General features: G+C 45.3%; 16 non-coding genes across 16 annotated transcripts; 8 read left to right on the plus strand and 8 right to left on the minus strand.

The window, feature by feature from the left end:
* The first annotated feature begins 398 nt into the window (after positions 1-398).
* TRNAR-ACG (transfer RNA arginine (anticodon ACG)) lies at positions 399-471 on the plus strand. Its single transcript has one exon. It is a non-coding gene; the product is annotated as a tRNA-Arg (tRNA).
* A 1,010-nt stretch (positions 472-1,481) lies between these two features.
* LOC147672385 (U6 spliceosomal RNA) lies at positions 1,482-1,588 on the minus strand. Its single transcript, XR_015303518.1, has one exon. It is a non-coding gene; the product is annotated as a U6 spliceosomal RNA (small nuclear RNA).
* Positions 1,589-2,302: 714 nt separating this feature from the next.
* On the plus strand, positions 2,303-2,375 carry TRNAR-ACG (transfer RNA arginine (anticodon ACG)). The gene has a single exon. It is a non-coding gene; the product is annotated as a tRNA-Arg (tRNA).
* Positions 2,376-3,385: 1,010 nt separating this feature from the next.
* On the minus strand, positions 3,386-3,492 carry LOC147672387 (U6 spliceosomal RNA). Its single transcript, XR_015303529.1, has one exon. It is a non-coding gene; the product is annotated as a U6 spliceosomal RNA (small nuclear RNA).
* A 714-nt stretch (positions 3,493-4,206) lies between these two features.
* Positions 4,207-4,279, plus strand: TRNAR-ACG (transfer RNA arginine (anticodon ACG)). The gene has a single exon. It is a non-coding gene; the product is annotated as a tRNA-Arg (tRNA).
* A 1,010-nt stretch (positions 4,280-5,289) lies between these two features.
* On the minus strand, positions 5,290-5,396 carry LOC147672389 (U6 spliceosomal RNA). The gene has a single exon (XR_015303540.1). It is a non-coding gene; the product is annotated as a U6 spliceosomal RNA (small nuclear RNA).
* Positions 5,397-6,110: 714 nt separating this feature from the next.
* TRNAR-ACG (transfer RNA arginine (anticodon ACG)) lies at positions 6,111-6,183 on the plus strand. Its single transcript has one exon. It is a non-coding gene; the product is annotated as a tRNA-Arg (tRNA).
* Positions 6,184-7,193: 1,010 nt separating this feature from the next.
* On the minus strand, positions 7,194-7,300 carry LOC147672391 (U6 spliceosomal RNA). Its single transcript, XR_015303551.1, has one exon. It is a non-coding gene; the product is annotated as a U6 spliceosomal RNA (small nuclear RNA).
* A 714-nt stretch (positions 7,301-8,014) lies between these two features.
* On the plus strand, positions 8,015-8,087 carry TRNAR-ACG (transfer RNA arginine (anticodon ACG)). Its single transcript has one exon. It is a non-coding gene; the product is annotated as a tRNA-Arg (tRNA).
* Positions 8,088-9,097: 1,010 nt separating this feature from the next.
* LOC147672393 (U6 spliceosomal RNA) lies at positions 9,098-9,204 on the minus strand. The gene has a single exon (XR_015303562.1). It is a non-coding gene; the product is annotated as a U6 spliceosomal RNA (small nuclear RNA).
* A 714-nt stretch (positions 9,205-9,918) lies between these two features.
* Positions 9,919-9,991, plus strand: TRNAR-ACG (transfer RNA arginine (anticodon ACG)). Its single transcript has one exon. It is a non-coding gene; the product is annotated as a tRNA-Arg (tRNA).
* A 1,010-nt stretch (positions 9,992-11,001) lies between these two features.
* Positions 11,002-11,108, minus strand: LOC147672395 (U6 spliceosomal RNA). Its single transcript, XR_015303519.1, has one exon. It is a non-coding gene; the product is annotated as a U6 spliceosomal RNA (small nuclear RNA).
* Positions 11,109-11,822: 714 nt separating this feature from the next.
* Positions 11,823-11,895, plus strand: TRNAR-ACG (transfer RNA arginine (anticodon ACG)). The gene has a single exon. It is a non-coding gene; the product is annotated as a tRNA-Arg (tRNA).
* Positions 11,896-12,905: 1,010 nt separating this feature from the next.
* LOC147672397 (U6 spliceosomal RNA) lies at positions 12,906-13,012 on the minus strand. The gene has a single exon (XR_015303520.1). It is a non-coding gene; the product is annotated as a U6 spliceosomal RNA (small nuclear RNA).
* Positions 13,013-13,726: 714 nt separating this feature from the next.
* Positions 13,727-13,799, plus strand: TRNAR-ACG (transfer RNA arginine (anticodon ACG)). The gene has a single exon. It is a non-coding gene; the product is annotated as a tRNA-Arg (tRNA).
* Positions 13,800-14,809: 1,010 nt separating this feature from the next.
* LOC147672399 (U6 spliceosomal RNA) lies at positions 14,810-14,916 on the minus strand. The gene has a single exon (XR_015303521.1). It is a non-coding gene; the product is annotated as a U6 spliceosomal RNA (small nuclear RNA).
* Between the last annotated feature and the right edge of the window lie 357 nt (positions 14,917-15,273).

Raw genomic sequence — 15,273 nt, forward strand, 5'->3', positions numbered from 1 at the left:
GGCTCTGAGAGTGGAAAGGCAGCATGCTTGGGTCCCTGGACAAGGTGAGCTTATGATAATGTGTCTGAATGTTCACCTGTGTTGTAATATTAAACCCCTTATTGTTGTAAACGCCTACTTACTAAGGAGTTCTCAAGCTCAGCCCCACACAGACCTGGAACTGATTATGTTAATGCAAACTATTTAAGAAACTGAGCCTGATCTAAAAGATTTCCTTGGATCTAGGACCATTTCGCCTAGCTTTTAGGTGCTTCCTTCTCCTAAAGTCCTTTGTAAAACTTGGGAAAACCTCACAGAACAGACTTCCAGGAGGTCAGATGGGTTCCCTTGTGCCTTCACACACACATACACACACTTTCTAGCCCACTTAAGGACAAAAGGATGCGTAAGTCTACATAGGGCCAGTGGCGCAATGGATAACGCGTCTGACTACGGATCAGAAGATTGTAGGTTCGACTCCTATCTGGCTCGGAAGGGTTGTAGGTCCCTGTTTGATTATATTCCTGTGGAATTTTTATTTACCTCAGACTTGTTGTAGGTTCAATATTCTCCAGCAGGACTCATCCAGCAGTTGTTCCACGGTAGAGCGCAAGTAATAGGACCACAGCTAGTTAAACGTTTCCCATTTGCTGCTGGACTCTATGTGATGGCCGTCACGTGGTGTGCTGCTTTTGTATTTCAACATGGGTCCCTGATACTCTTAATTGCGAAAAAGCTTGTTGACAAAAGTGTGTGTGCGCGAGGGTCTGTGGACGTAGGCAGGTGTGTGCACTTGAATGCTTACCCATTTACATGTGTGAGAGGAACAAACCAACTCCCTGTGGGCTGCAGGCTTACAACTGGTAGCCCCAGTAGCCAGGCAGAACCACAGGTAAGGAGAGAGAGAAAGTTGGTCCATTATTAGAGAAGGGCCATAAGCATCTTGCACTGCTACCTTCTTCCCCTCTCAGCCACGATCGGCCAAGACCTCTCTATTAGGGTAGAGGGTGAACATTTCTTGGACCTCAGAAACTGAGGGATGTAGACCCAATATGTCCTCCAAGCGCCTAGAGACCTGGTGCCCAATCTGGCATGGTGTTTTTCAGCTTACCCGACCAATCCGGTTGCAAGGTGGACTTTAACAATACTGCTAAAAAGGCACTCCCAGACATCCCTGAGGCCTTCATTTGCATAGGCCCTGCCCTTCTCTTTGTCCTGATTCCCACAAATCAACACAACACTGCAGCAGTATAGATTTGGGGGTGGTGAAGAATAATGACAGTGAGGCTAAAAAAGAGAAAGAAAAGTCCCAGAAGTCCTGCAGGCTTCCTTGCTAAATGCAGCTGAACATAGAGCGCACCTTCTTTACTGCAAAGCAAATACATTAAAAATGTTGAGGAGAGACTAATTGAAAAATACATATTACGGGGACAGCACTGGGACCTGCTTTATTTTTTCAATTAGTCTTGAAAACAAAAAAGATTTCTCTCCTGAAAGCTGTTAAAAATATGGAACGCTTCACGAATTTGCGTGTCATCCTTGCGCAGGGGCCATGCTAATCTTCTCTGTATCGTTCCAATTTTAGTATATGTGCTGCCGAAGCGAGCACACTTTATTGATGAACTGACAATGTTTATAAACTCTCTAAATCTACAGTCTCTAGACATAGGGTGGCCTGGCAGAGATGCTCAGATGGCCAGTACGCATTCAAATCTGAGCCAATGGTCAAAAATGTATGAAGAGTAGCAATCCATTATTCTTCACTGCATTTGTGGTCCAAGACTAAACACACCGTAAGTATGTAGATTATACCAGGTTTGCAAAGGCTCCTGGGTCGGGCTACAGACAAGGAGCATTGTGACGTCACGCTGCCTGTGGAACAGTGATATTAAAGGTGAAACAGCTGCACAGTAGGTTAGGTGAAGGGCTCTGAGAGTGGAAAGGCAGCATGCTTGGGTCCCTGGACAAGGTGAGCTTATGATAATGTGTCTGAATGTTCACCTGTGTTGTAATATTAAACCCCTTATTGTTGTAAACGCCTACTTACTAAGGAGTTCTCAAGCTCAGCCCCACACAGACCTGGAACTGATTATGTTAATGCAAACTATTTAAGAAACTGAGCCTGATCTAAAAGATTTCCTTGGATCTAGGACCATTTCGCCTAGCTTTTAGGTGCTTCCTTCTCCTAAAGTCCTTTGTAAAACTTGGGAAAACCTCACAGAACAGACTTCCAGGAGGTCAGATGGGTTCCCTTGTGCCTTCACACACACATACACACACTTTCTAGCCCACTTAAGGACAAAAGGATGCGTAAGTCTACATAGGGCCAGTGGCGCAATGGATAACGCGTCTGACTACGGATCAGAAGATTGTAGGTTCGACTCCTATCTGGCTCGGAAGGGTTGTAGGTCCCTGTTTGATTATATTCCTGTGGAATTTTTATTTACCTCAGACTTGTTGTAGGTTCAATATTCTCCAGCAGGACTCATCCAGCAGTTGTTCCACGGTAGAGCGCAAGTAATAGGACCACAGCTAGTTAAACGTTTCCCATTTGCTGCTGGACTCTATGTGATGGCCGTCACGTGGTGTGCTGCTTTTGTATTTCAACATGGGTCCCTGATACTCTTAATTGCGAAAAAGCTTGTTGACAAAAGTGTGTGTGCGCGAGGGTCTGTGGACGTAGGCAGGTGTGTGCACTTGAATGCTTACCCATTTACATGTGTGAGAGGAACAAACCAACTCCCTGTGGGCTGCAGGCTTACAACTGGTAGCCCCAGTAGCCAGGCAGAACCACAGGTAAGGAGAGAGAGAAAGTTGGTCCATTATTAGAGAAGGACCATAAGCATCTTGCACTGCTACCTTCTTCCCCTCTCAGCCACGATCGGCCAAGACCTCTCTATTAGGGTAGAGGGTGAACATTTCTTGGACCTCAGAAACTGAGGGATGTAGACCCAATATGTCCTCCAAGCGCCTAGAGACCTGGTGCCCAATCTGGCATGGTGTTTTTCAGCTTACCCGACCAATCCGGTTGCAAGGTGGACTTTAACAATACTGCTAAAAAGGCACTCCCAGACATCCCTGAGGCCTTCATTTGCATAGGCCCTGCCCTTCTCTTTGTCCTGATTCCCACAAATCAACACAACACTGCAGCAGTATAGATTTGGGGGTGGTGAAGAATAATGACAGTGAGGCTAAAAAAGAGAAAGAAAAGTCCCAGAAGTCCTGCAGGCTTCCTTGCTAAATGCAGCTGAACATAGAGCGCACCTTCTTTACTGCAAAGCAAATACATTAAAAATGTTGAGGAGAGACTAATTGAAAAATACATATTACGGGGACAGCACTGGGACCTGCTTTATTTTTTCAATTAGTCTTGAAAACAAAAAAGATTTCTCTCCTGAAAGCTGTTAAAAATATGGAACGCTTCACGAATTTGCGTGTCATCCTTGCGCAGGGGCCATGCTAATCTTCTCTGTATCGTTCCAATTTTAGTATATGTGCTGCCGAAGCGAGCACACTTTATTGATGAACTGACAATGTTTATAAACTCTCTAAATCTACAGTCTCTAGACATAGGGTGGCCTGGCAGAGATGCTCAGATGGCCAGTACGCATTCAAATCTGAGCCAATGGTCAAAAATGTATGAAGAGTAGCAATCCATTATTCTTCACTGCATTTGTGGTCCAAGACTAAACACACCGTAAGTATGTAGATTATACCAGGTTTGCAAAGGCTCCTGGGTCGGGCTACAGACAAGGAGCATTGTGACGTCACGCTGCCTGTGGAACAGTGATATTAAAGGTGAAACAGCTGCACAGTAGGTTAGGTGAAGGGCTCTGAGAGTGGAAAGGCAGCATGCTTGGGTCCCTGGACAAGGTGAGCTTATGATAATGTGTCTGAATGTTCACCTGTGTTGTAATATTAAACCCCTTATTGTTGTAAACGCCTACTTACTAAGGAGTTCTCAAGCTCAGCCCCACACAGACCTGGAACTGATTATGTTAATGCAAACTATTTAAGAAACTGAGCCTGATCTAAAAGATTTCCTTGGATCTAGGACCATTTCGCCTAGCTTTTAGGTGCTTCCTTCTCCTAAAGTCCTTTGTAAAACTTGGGAAAACCTCACAGAACAGACTTCCAGGAGGTCAGATGGGTTCCCTTGTGCCTTCACACACACATACACACACTTTCTAGCCCACTTAAGGACAAAAGGATGCGTAAGTCTACATAGGGCCAGTGGCGCAATGGATAACGCGTCTGACTACGGATCAGAAGATTGTAGGTTCGACTCCTATCTGGCTCGGAAGGGTTGTAGGTCCCTGTTTGATTATATTCCTGTGGAATTTTTATTTACCTCAGACTTGTTGTAGGTTCAATATTCTCCAGCAGGACTCATCCAGCAGTTGTTCCACGGTAGAGCGCAAGTAATAGGACCACAGCTAGTTAAACGTTTCCCATTTGCTGCTGGACTCTATGTGATGGCCGTCACGTGGTGTGCTGCTTTTGTATTTCAACATGGGTCCCTGATACTCTTAATTGCGAAAAAGCTTGTTGACAAAAGTGTGTGTGCGCGAGGGTCTGTGGACGTAGGCAGGTGTGTGCACTTGAATGCTTACCCATTTACATGTGTGAGAGGAACAAACCAACTCCCTGTGGGCTGCAGGCTTACAACTGGTAGCCCCAGTAGCCAGGCAGAACCACAGGTAAGGAGAGAGAGAAAGTTGGTCCATTATTAGAGAAGGACCATAAGCATCTTGCACTGCTACCTTCTTCCCCTCTCAGCCACGATCGGCCAAGACCTCTCTATTAGGGTAGAGGGTGAACATTTCTTGGACCTCAGAAACTGAGGGATGTAGACCCAATATGTCCTCCAAGCGCCTAGAGACCTGGTGCCCAATCTGGCATGGTGTTTTTCAGCTTACCCGACCAATCCGGTTGCAAGGTGGACTTTAACAATACTGCTAAAAAGGCACTCCCAGACATCCCTGAGGCCTTCATTTGCATAGGCCCTGCCCTTCTCTTTGTCCTGATTCCCACAAATCAACACAACACTGCAGCAGTATAGATTTGGGGGTGGTGAAGAATAATGACAGTGAGGCTAAAAAAGAGAAAGAAAAGTCCCAGAAGTCCTGCAGGCTTCCTTGCTAAATGCAGCTGAACATAGAGCGCACCTTCTTTACTGCAAAGCAAATACATTAAAAATGTTGAGGAGAGACTAATTGAAAAATACATATTACGGGGACAGCACTGGGACCTGCTTTATTTTTTCAATTAGTCTTGAAAACAAAAAAGATTTCTCTCCTGAAAGCTGTTAAAAATATGGAACGCTTCACGAATTTGCGTGTCATCCTTGCGCAGGGGCCATGCTAATCTTCTCTGTATCGTTCCAATTTTAGTATATGTGCTGCCGAAGCGAGCACACTTTATTGATGAACTGACAATGTTTATAAACTCTCTAAATCTACAGTCTCTAGACATAGGGTGGCCTGGCAGAGATGCTCAGATGGCCAGTACGCATTCAAATCTGAGCCAATGGTCAAAAATGTATGAAGAGTAGCAATCCATTATTCTTCACTGCATTTGTGGTCCAAGACTAAACACACCGTAAGTATGTAGATTATACCAGGTTTGCAAAGGCTCCTGGGTCGGGCTACAGACAAGGAGCATTGTGACGTCACGCTGCCTGTGGAACAGTGATATTAAAGGTGAAACAGCTGCACAGTAGGTTAGGTGAAGGGCTCTGAGAGTGGAAAGGCAGCATGCTTGGGTCCCTGGACAAGGTGAGCTTATGATAATGTGTCTGAATGTTCACCTGTGTTGTAATATTAAACCCCTTATTGTTGTAAACGCCTACTTACTAAGGAGTTCTCAAGCTCAGCCCCACACAGACCTGGAACTGATTATGTTAATGCAAACTATTTAAGAAACTGAGCCTGATCTAAAAGATTTCCTTGGATCTAGGACCATTTCGCCTAGCTTTTAGGTGCTTCCTTCTCCTAAAGTCCTTTGTAAAACTTGGGAAAACCTCACAGAACAGACTTCCAGGAGGTCAGATGGGTTCCCTTGTGCCTTCACACACACATACACACACTTTCTAGCCCACTTAAGGACAAAAGGATGCGTAAGTCTACATAGGGCCAGTGGCGCAATGGATAACGCGTCTGACTACGGATCAGAAGATTGTAGGTTCGACTCCTATCTGGCTCGGAAGGGTTGTAGGTCCCTGTTTGATTATATTCCTGTGGAATTTTTATTTACCTCAGACTTGTTGTAGGTTCAATATTCTCCAGCAGGACTCATCCAGCAGTTGTTCCACGGTAGAGCGCAAGTAATAGGACCACAGCTAGTTAAACGTTTCCCATTTGCTGCTGGACTCTATGTGATGGCCGTCACGTGGTGTGCTGCTTTTGTATTTCAACATGGGTCCCTGATACTCTTAATTGCGAAAAAGCTTGTTGACAAAAGTGTGTGTGCGCGAGGGTCTGTGGACGTAGGCAGGTGTGTGCACTTGAATGCTTACCCATTTACATGTGTGAGAGGAACAAACCAACTCCCTGTGGGCTGCAGGCTTACAACTGGTAGCCCCAGTAGCCAGGCAGAACCACAGGTAAGGAGAGAGAGAAAGTTGGTCCATTATTAGAGAAGGGCCATAAGCATCTTGCACTGCTACCTTCTTCCCCTCTCAGCCACGATCGGCCAAGACCTCTCTATTAGGGTAGAGGGTGAACATTTCTTGGACCTCAGAAACTGAGGGATGTAGACCCAATATGTCCTCCAAGCGCCTAGAGACCTGGTGCCCAATCTGGCATGGTGTTTTTCAGCTTACCCGACCAATCCGGTTGCAAGGTGGACTTTAACAATACTGCTAAAAAGGCACTCCCAGACATCCCTGAGGCCTTCATTTGCATAGGCCCTGCCCTTCTCTTTGTCCTGATTCCCACAAATCAACACAACACTGCAGCAGTATAGATTTGGGGGTGGTGAAGAATAATGACAGTGAGGCTAAAAAAGAGAAAGAAAAGTCCCAGAAGTCCTGCAGGCTTCCTTGCTAAATGCAGCTGAACATAGAGCGCACCTTCTTTACTGCAAAGCAAATACATTAAAAATGTTGAGGAGAGACTAATTGAAAAATACATATTACGGGGACAGCACTGGGACCTGCTTTATTTTTTCAATTAGTCTTGAAAACAAAAAAGATTTCTCTCCTGAAAGCTGTTAAAAATATGGAACGCTTCACGAATTTGCGTGTCATCCTTGCGCAGGGGCCATGCTAATCTTCTCTGTATCGTTCCAATTTTAGTATATGTGCTGCCGAAGCGAGCACACTTTATTGATGAACTGACAATGTTTATAAACTCTCTAAATCTACAGTCTCTAGACATAGGGTGGCCTGGCAGAGATGCTCAGATGGCCAGTACGCATTCAAATCTGAGCCAATGGTCAAAAATGTATGAAGAGTAGCAATCCATTATTCTTCACTGCATTTGTGGTCCAAGACTAAACACACCGTAAGTATGTAGATTATACCAGGTTTGCAAAGGCTCCTGGGTCGGGCTACAGACAAGGAGCATTGTGACGTCACGCTGCCTGTGGAACAGTGATATTAAAGGTGAAACAGCTGCACAGTAGGTTAGGTGAAGGGCTCTGAGAGTGGAAAGGCAGCATGCTTGGGTCCCTGGACAAGGTGAGCTTATGATAATGTGTCTGAATGTTCACCTGTGTTGTAATATTAAACCCCTTATTGTTGTAAACGCCTACTTACTAAGGAGTTCTCAAGCTCAGCCCCACACAGACCTGGAACTGATTATGTTAATGCAAACTATTTAAGAAACTGAGCCTGATCTAAAAGATTTCCTTGGATCTAGGACCATTTCGCCTAGCTTTTAGGTGCTTCCTTCTCCTAAAGTCCTTTGTAAAACTTGGGAAAACCTCACAGAACAGACTTCCAGGAGGTCAGATGGGTTCCCTTGTGCCTTCACACACACATACACACACTTTCTAGCCCACTTAAGGACAAAAGGATGCGTAAGTCTACATAGGGCCAGTGGCGCAATGGATAACGCGTCTGACTACGGATCAGAAGATTGTAGGTTCGACTCCTATCTGGCTCGGAAGGGTTGTAGGTCCCTGTTTGATTATATTCCTGTGGAATTTTTATTTACCTCAGACTTGTTGTAGGTTCAATATTCTCCAGCAGGACTCATCCAGCAGTTGTTCCACGGTAGAGCGCAAGTAATAGGACCACAGCTAGTTAAACGTTTCCCATTTGCTGCTGGACTCTATGTGATGGCCGTCACGTGGTGTGCTGCTTTTGTATTTCAACATGGGTCCCTGATACTCTTAATTGCGAAAAAGCTTGTTGACAAAAGTGTGTGTGCGCGAGGGTCTGTGGACGTAGGCAGGTGTGTGCACTTGAATGCTTACCCATTTACATGTGTGAGAGGAACAAACCAACTCCCTGTGGGCTGCAGGCTTACAACTGGTAGCCCCAGTAGCCAGGCAGAACCACAGGTAAGGAGAGAGAGAAAGTTGGTCCATTATTAGAGAAGGACCATAAGCATCTTGCACTGCTACCTTCTTCCCCTCTCAGCCACGATCGGCCAAGACCTCTCTATTAGGGTAGAGGGTGAACATTTCTTGGACCTCAGAAACTGAGGGATGTAGACCCAATATGTCCTCCAAGCGCCTAGAGACCTGGTGCCCAATCTGGCATGGTGTTTTTCAGCTTACCCGACCAATCCGGTTGCAAGGTGGACTTTAACAATACTGCTAAAAAGGCACTCCCAGACATCCCTGAGGCCTTCATTTGCATAGGCCCTGCCCTTCTCTTTGTCCTGATTCCCACAAATCAACACAACACTGCAGCAGTATAGATTTGGGGGTGGTGAAGAATAATGACAGTGAGGCTAAAAAAGAGAAAGAAAAGTCCCAGAAGTCCTGCAGGCTTCCTTGCTAAATGCAGCTGAACATAGAGCGCACATTCTTTACTGCAAAGCAAATACATTAAAAATGTTGAGGAGAGACTTATTGAAAAATACATATTACGGGGACAGCACTGGGACCTGCTTTATTTTTTCAATTAGTCTTGAAAACAAAAAAGATTTCTCTCCTGAAAGCTGTTAAAAATATGGAACGCTTCACGAATTTGCGTGTCATCCTTGCGCAGGGGCCATGCTAATCTTCTCTGTATCGTTCCAATTTTAGTATATGTGCTGCCGAAGCGAGCACACTTTATTGATGAACTGACAATGTTTATAAACTCTCTAAATCTACAGTCTCTAGACATAGGGTGGCCTGGCAGAGATGCTCAGATGGCCAGTACGCATTCAAATCTGAGCCAATGGTCAAAAATGGATGAAGAGTAGCAATCCATTATTCTTCACTGCATTTGTGGTCCAAGACTAAACACACCGTAAGTATGTAGATTATACCAGGTTTGCAAAGGCTCCTGGGTCGGGCTACAGACAAGGAGCATTGTGACGTCACGCTGCCTGTGGAACAGTGATATTAAAGGTGAAACAGCTGCACAGTAGGTTAGGTGAAGGGCTCTGAGAGTGGAAAGGCAGCATGCTTGGGTCCCTGGACAAGGTGAGCTTATGATAATGTGTCTGAATGTTCACCTGTGTTGTAATATTAAACCCCTTATTGTTGTAAACGCCTACTTACTAAGGAGTTCTCAAGCTCAGCCCCACACAGACCTGGAACTGATTATGTTAATGCAAACTATTTAAGAAACTGAGCCTGATCTAAAAGATTTCCTTGGATCTAGGACCATTTCGCCTAGCTTTTAGGTGCTTCCTTCTCCTAAAGTCCTTTGTAAAACTTGGGAAAACCTCACAGAACAGACTTCCAGGAGGTCAGATGGGTTCCCTTGTGCCTTCACACACACATACACACACTTTCTAGCCCACTTAAGGACAAAAGGATGCATAAGTCTACATAGGGCCAGTGGCGCAATGGATAACGCGTCTGACTACGGATCAGAAGATTGTAGGTTCGACTCCTATCTGGCTCGGAAGGGTTGTAGGTCCCTGTTTGATTATATTCCTGTGGAATTTTTATTTACCTCAGACTTGTTGTAGGTTCAATATTCTCCAGCAGGACTCATCCAGCAGTTGTTCCACGGTAGAGCGCAAGTAATAGGACCACAGCTAGTTAAACGTTTCCCATTTGCTGCTGGACTCTATGTGATGGCCGTCACGTGGTGTGCTGCTTTTGTATTTCAACATGGGTCCCTGATACTCTTAATTGCGAAAAAGCTTGTTGACAAAAGTGTGTGTGCGCGAGGGTCTGTGGACGTAGGCAGGTGTGTGCACTTGAATGCTTACCCATTTACATGTGTGAGAGGAACAAACCAACTCCCTGTGGGCTGCAGGCTTACAACTGGTAGCCCCAGTAGCCAGGCAGAACCACAGGTAAGGAGAGAGAGAAAGTTGGTCCATTATTAGAGAAGGACCATAAGCATCTTGCACTGCTACCTTCTTCCCGTCTCAGCCACGATCGGCCAAGACCTCTCTATTAGGGTAGAGGGTGAACATTTCTTGGACCTCAGAAACTGAGTGATGTAGACCCAATATGTCCTCCAAGCGCCTAGAGACCTGGTGCCCAATCTGGCATGGTGTTTTTCAGCTTACCCGACCAATCCGGTTGCAAGGTGGACTTTAACAATACTGCTAAAAAGGCACTCCCAGACATCCCTGAGGCCTTCATTTGCATAGGCCCTGCCCTTCTCTTTGTCCTGATTCCCACAAATCAACACAACACTGCAGCAGTATAGATTTGGGGGTGGTGAAGAATAATGACAGTGAGGCTAAAAAAGAGAAAGAAAAGTCCCAGAAGTCCTGCAGGCTTCCTTGCTAAATGCAGCTGAACATAGAGCGCACCTTCTTTACTGCAAAGCAAATACATTAAAAATGTTGAGGAGAGACTAATTGAAAAATACATATTACGGGGACAGCACTGGGACCTGCTTTATTTTTTCAATTAGTCTTGAAAACAAAAAAGATTTCTCTCCTGAAAGCTGTTAAAAATATGGAACGCTTCACGAATTTGCGTGTCATCCTTGCGCAGGGGCCATGCTAATCTTCTCTGTATCGTTCCAATTTTAGTATATGTGCTGCCGAAGCGAGCACACTTTATTGATGAACTGACAATGTTTATAAACTCTCTAAATCTACAGTCTCTAGACATAGGGTGGCCTGGCAGAGATGCTCAGATGGCCAGTACGCATTCAAATCTGAGCCAATGGTCAAAAATGTATGAAGAGTAGCAATCCATTATTCTTCACTGCATTTGTGGTCCAAGACTAAACACACCGTAAGTATGTAGATTATACCAGGTTTGCAAAGGCTCCTGGGTCGGGCTACAGACAAGGAGCATTGTGACGTCACGCTGCCTGTGGAACAGTGATATTAAAGGTGAAACAGCTGCACAGTAGGTTAGGTGAAGGGCTCTGAGAGTGGAAAGGCAGCATGCTTGGGTCCCTGGACAAGGTGAGCTTATGATAATGTGTCTGAATGTTCACCTGTGTTGTAATATTAAACCCCTTATTGTTGTAAACGCCTACTTACTAAGGAGTTCTCAAGCTCAGCCCCACACAGACCTGGAACTGATTATGTTAATGCAAACTATTTAAGAAACTGAGCCTGATCTAAAAGATTTCCTTGGATCTAGGACCATTTCGCCTAGCTTTTAGGTGCTTCCTTCTCCTAAAGTCCTTTGTAAAACTTGGGAAAACCTCACAGAACAGACTTCCAGGAGGTCAGATGGGTTCCCTTGTGCCTTCACACACACATACACACACTTTCTAGCCCACTTAAGGACAAAAGGATGCGTAAGTCTACATAGGGCCAGTGGCGCAATGGATAACGCGTCTGACTACGGATCAGAAGATTGTAGGTTCGACTCCTATCTGGCTCGGAAGGGTTGTAGGTCCCTGTTTGATTATATTCCTGTGGAATTTTTATTTACCTCAGACTTGTTGTAGGTTCAATATTCTCCAGCAGGACTCATCCAGCAGTTGTTCCACGGTAGAGCGCAAGTAATAGGACCACAGCTAGTTAAACGTTTCCCATTTGCTGCTGGACTCTATGTGATGGCCGTCACGTGGTGTGCTGCTTTTGTATTTCAACATGGGTCCCTGATACTCTTAATTGCGAAAAAGCTTGTTGACAAAAGTGTGTGTGCGCGAGGGTCTGTGGACGTAGGCAGGTGTGTGCACTTGAATGCTTACCCATTTACATGTGTGAGAGGAACAAACCAACTCCCTGTGGGCTGCAGGCTTACAACTGGTAGCCCCAGTAGCCAGGCAGAACCACAGGTAAGGAGAGAGAGAAAGTTGGTCCATTATTAGAGAAGGACCATAAGCATCTTGCACTGCTACCTTCTTCCCCTCTCAGCCACGATCGGCCAAGACCTCTCTATTAGGGTAGAGGGTGAACATTTCTTGGACCTCAGAAACTGAGGGATGTAGACCCAATATGTCCTCCAAGCGCCTAGAGACCTGGTGCCCAATCTGGCATGGTGTTTTTCAGCTTACCCGACCAATCCGGTTGCAAGGTGGACTTTAACAATACTGCTAAAAAGGCACTCCCAGACATCCCTGAGGCCTTCATTTGCATAGGCCCTGCCCTTCTCTTTGTCCTGATTCCCACAAATCAACACAACACTGCAGCAGTATAGATTTGGGGGTGGTGAAGAATAATGACAGTGAGGCTAAAAAAGAGAAAGAAAAGTCCCAGAAGTCCTGCAGGCTTCCTTGCTAAATGCAGCTGAACATAGAGCGCACCTTCTTTACTGCAAAGCAAATACATTAAAAATGTTGAGGAGAGACTAATTGAAAAATACATATTACGGGGACAGCACTGGGACCTGCTTTATTTTTTCAATTAGTCTTGAAAACAAAAAAGATTTCTCTCCTGAAAGCTGTTAAAAATATGGAACGCTTCACGAATTTGCGTGTCATCCTTGCGCAGGGGCCATGCTAATCTTCTCTGTATCGTTCCAATTTTAGTATATGTGCTGCCGAAGCGAGCACACTTTATTGATGAACTGACAATGTTTATAAACTCTCTAAATCTACAGTCTCTAGACATAGGGTGGCCTGGCAGAGATGCTCAGATGGCCAGTACGCATTCAAATCTGAGCCAATGGTCAAAAATGTATGAAGAGTAGCAATCCATTATTCTTCACTGCATTTGTGGTCCAAGACTAAACACACCGTAAGTATGTAGATTATACCAGGTTTGCAAAGGCTCCTGGGTCGGGCTACAGACAAGGAGCATTGTGACGTCACGCTGCCTGTGGAACAGTGATATTAAAGGTGAAACAGCTGCACAGTAGGTTAGGTGAAGGGCTCTGAGAGTGGAAAGGCAGCATGCTTGGGTCCCTGGACAAGGTGAGCTTATGATAATGTGTCTGAATGTTCACCTGTGTTGTAATATTAAACCCCTTATTGTTGTAAACGCCTACTTACTAAGGAGTTCTCAAGCTCAGCCCCACACAGACCTGGAACTGATTATGTTAATGCAAACTATTTAAGAAACTGAGCCTGATCTAAAAGATTTCCTTGGATCTAGGACCATTTCGCCTAGCTTTTAGGTGCTTCCTTCTCCTAAAGTCCTTTGTAAAACTTGGGAAAACCTCACAGAACAGACTTCCAGGAGGTCAGATGGGTTCCCTTGTGCCTTCACACACACATACACACACTTTCTAGCCCACTTAAGGACAAAAGGATGCGTAAGTCTACATAGGGCCAGTGGCGCAATGGATAACGCGTCTGACTACGGATCAGAAGATTGTAGGTTCGACTCCTATCTGGCTCGGAAGGGTTGTAGGTCCCTGTTTGATTATATTCCTGTGGAATTTTTATTTACCTCAGACTTGTTGTAGGTTCAATATTCTCCAGCAGGACTCATCCAGCAGTTGTTCCACGGTAGAGCGCAAGTAATAGGACCACAGCTAGTTAAACGTTTCCCATTTGCTGCTGGACTCTATGTGATGGCCGTCACGTGGTGTGCTGCTTTTGTATTTCAACATGGGTCCCTGATACTCTTAATTGCGAAAAAGCTTGTTGACAAAAGTGTGTGTGCGCGAGGGTCTGTGGACGTAGGCAGGTGTGTGCACTTGAATGCTTACCCATTTACATGTGTGAGAGGAACAAACCAACTCCCTGTGGGCTGCAGGCTTACAACTGGTAGCCCCAGTAGCCAGGCAGAACCACAGGTAAGGAGAGAGAGAAAGTTGGTCCATTATTAGAGAAGGGCCATAAGCATCTTGCACTGCTACCTTCTTCCCCTCTCAGCCACGATCGGCCAAGACCTCTCTATTAGGGTAGAGGGTGAACATTTCTTGGACCTCAGAAACTGAGGGATGTAGACCCAATATGTCCTCCAAGCGCCTAGAGACCTGGTGCCCAATCTGGCATGGTGTTTTTCAGCTTACCCGACCAATCCGGTTGCAAGGTGGACTTTAACAATACTGCTAAAAAGGCACTCCCAGACATCCCTGAGGCCTTCATTTGCATAGGCCCTGCCCTTCTCTTTGTCCTGATTCCCACAAATCAACACAACACTGCAGCAGTATAGATTTGGGGGTGGTGAAGAATAATGACAGTGAGGCTAAAAAAGAGAAAGAAAAGTCCCAGAAGTCCTGCAGGCTTCCTTGCTAAATGCAGCTGAACATAGAGCGCACCTTCTTTACTGCAAAGCAAATACATTAAAAATGTTGAGGAGAGACTAATTGAAAAATACATATTACGGGGACAGCACTGGGACCTGCTTTATTTTTTCAATTAGTCTTGAAAACAAAAAAGATTTCTCTCCTGAAAGCTGTTAAAAATATGGAACGCTTCACGAATTTGCGTGTCATCCTTGCGCAGGGGCCATGCTAATCTTCTCTGTATCGTTCCAATTTTAGTATATGTGCTGCCGAAGCGAGCACACTTTATTGATGAACTGACAATGTTTATAAACTCTCTAAATCTACAGTCTCTAGACATAGGGTGGCCTGGCAGAGATGCTCAGATGGCCAGTACGCATTCAAATCTGAGCCAATGGTCAAAAATGTATGAAGAGTAGCAATCCATTATTCTTCACTGCATTTGTGGTCCAAGACTAAACACACCGTAAGTATGTAGATTATACCAGGTTTGCAAAGGCTCCTGGGTCGGGCTACAGACAAGGAGCATTGTGACGTCACGCTGCCTGTGGAACAGTGATATTAAAGGTGAAACAGCTGCACAGTAGGTTAGGTGAAGGGCTCTGAGAGTGGAAAGGCAGCATGCTTGGGTCCCTGGAC

This window comes from Lissotriton vulgaris, unplaced genomic scaffold, assembly GCF_964263255.1.
Source record: "Lissotriton vulgaris unplaced genomic scaffold, aLisVul1.2 SCAFFOLD_6925, whole genome shotgun sequence".
Classification (NCBI taxonomy): Eukaryota; Metazoa; Chordata; class Amphibia; order Caudata; family Salamandridae; genus Lissotriton; species Lissotriton vulgaris.